Raw genomic sequence first — 1,896 nt, 5'->3', positions numbered from 1 at the left:
ATCTTTCTGTTATTCTCTGCTTTCAGCCAAGATCCATCAGACATCAGCAATGATATCCCTTGTTACATGGCCTCTTCTGAATCCAGCTTGAACCTCTTGAAGTACTATGTCTATATATGCTTGAGCCATTTCTGTATTACCTTTAGCAAAACTTTACTGCATGGAATAGCAAAGAGATTGTCTGATGATTTCCGCATTCTGTTGGGTCACTTCTCTTTGGAATGGGCACAAATATGGATCTCTTCCAATCAGTTGGCCAGATAGTTGTCTCTCAAATTTCTTGGCAGAGATGAGTGAGTGCCTCCTGTGCCACTTCACTTTTTTGAAAGATTTCAATTTTTATTCAATTTTATTCAACATTCAATTTTTATTGTCAATTCCTTCAATGCACCTTGGACTTCTTCCTTCAGTACAGATTTAGGAAATCACAACTGATGAGTTAACATTTCGGGGACGCTTAGAAGATGCTTTTTCCAACCTAAGTATTTCCAGAATGTCCATCACTTAAAATTTATATCCTGGGCTGATGGATTATTTCCCATTAAAATACAAATGTACCTTTGGAGGGAATATTGCTTGTGCAAAGGAAAGGCTTGTGTTTATTCTGCCAGGTTTGGAATTAGACCTGTGTTCTCATCCTGACTCTTCATGTGGCTGTGAGATCATACACGCCTCTCTGAGTGTGAATGATCTCAACTGCACACTGGGGACAAGTAAAGTCTACCTCATAGAGACAAAACCCTTGTTGTTGTTGTTGCTGTGTGCTGTTAAGTTGGTTCCTACTCATAGTGACACTATATAGGGTTTCTAAGAATCAGCTGGTGAGTTTGAACCACCAAAATTTGCAGTTCAAAGCAAACTTGACGTTGAGCACTTATCCTATGGCACCATACCAGGACTCCTCATAAAGTCCTTAAGATACAACAAGTGCTAGCTAGCTAGATACTAAGAAGTATTATTGCCATCCACAAATATGGGTATATGCTATGCTTTTGTTTTCATTTAGTTTTATGGATTTTTAAAAAATTCCTTTGAGATCATGTAGCATTTCAATTCAGAAAATTCAGTCTGAATTCTGGAGCTAGTCTAGTGGGATTTGAATCTCACCTCTGTCACTTGCTTGCCATGTGACCTTGGGCAAGCGAATGAACCACATTGTGCCTCAATGTCTTCATCTGTGAAAACCAAAACCAAAAGCAAACCCACAGCCATCGAGTCCATTCTGACTCATAGTGACCCTCTCGGACAGAGTCATTTTGTCTCATTGGGTTTCCAAGATTGTCAATCTTTACAGAATCAGAAAGTCTCATCTTTCTCCTTCAGAGCAGCTGGTGGGCTCAAACCGCTGACCTTGTGGTTCACAGTCCGGTCCAATGCTTCTGTGATAGAGCCACCATGCTCCCTAGAGTGGGAAAAAATGGTACCTCTCTTACAAGGCTGTTGTGGAGATTGGATTATTGATTTGATACAGGAAAAATACTTGGAACAGCACATAGCAAGTCCTGGTGTGGCAGTGCAGGATAATGTGCTGGACTGCAAGGTCAGTTTGAGATGCAAGGTGGGTGGTTCAGATTCACCAGCTGCTCTTTGGAAACTCTAGGCAGGGTTGCTGTGAGTTGGAATAGACTTGTTGTTGTTAGGTGCCATCAAGTCGGTACCAACTCATAGCGACCTTATGTACAGCAGAATGAAACAGATGGTTGTTGTTGTCAGGTGCCATTGAGTCGGAATCGACTCATAGGGACCCCATGCACAGCAGAACGAAACAATGTCCGATCCTGGGCCAACCTCACTACCGCCGCCACACTTGACGCCATCAATGATGCCACCTGGCTGATCCATCTCGGGGGTCTTCCTCTTTTTCTCTGACCCTCCACCTTACCCAGCATGACATCC

Source organism: Chrysochloris asiatica, unplaced genomic scaffold, assembly GCF_000296735.1.
Source record: "Chrysochloris asiatica unplaced genomic scaffold, ChrAsi1.0 scaffold00150, whole genome shotgun sequence".
Lineage (NCBI taxonomy): Eukaryota > Metazoa > Chordata > Mammalia > Afrosoricida > Chrysochloridae > Chrysochloris > Chrysochloris asiatica.
This window is presented reverse-complemented; position numbering follows the sequence as displayed.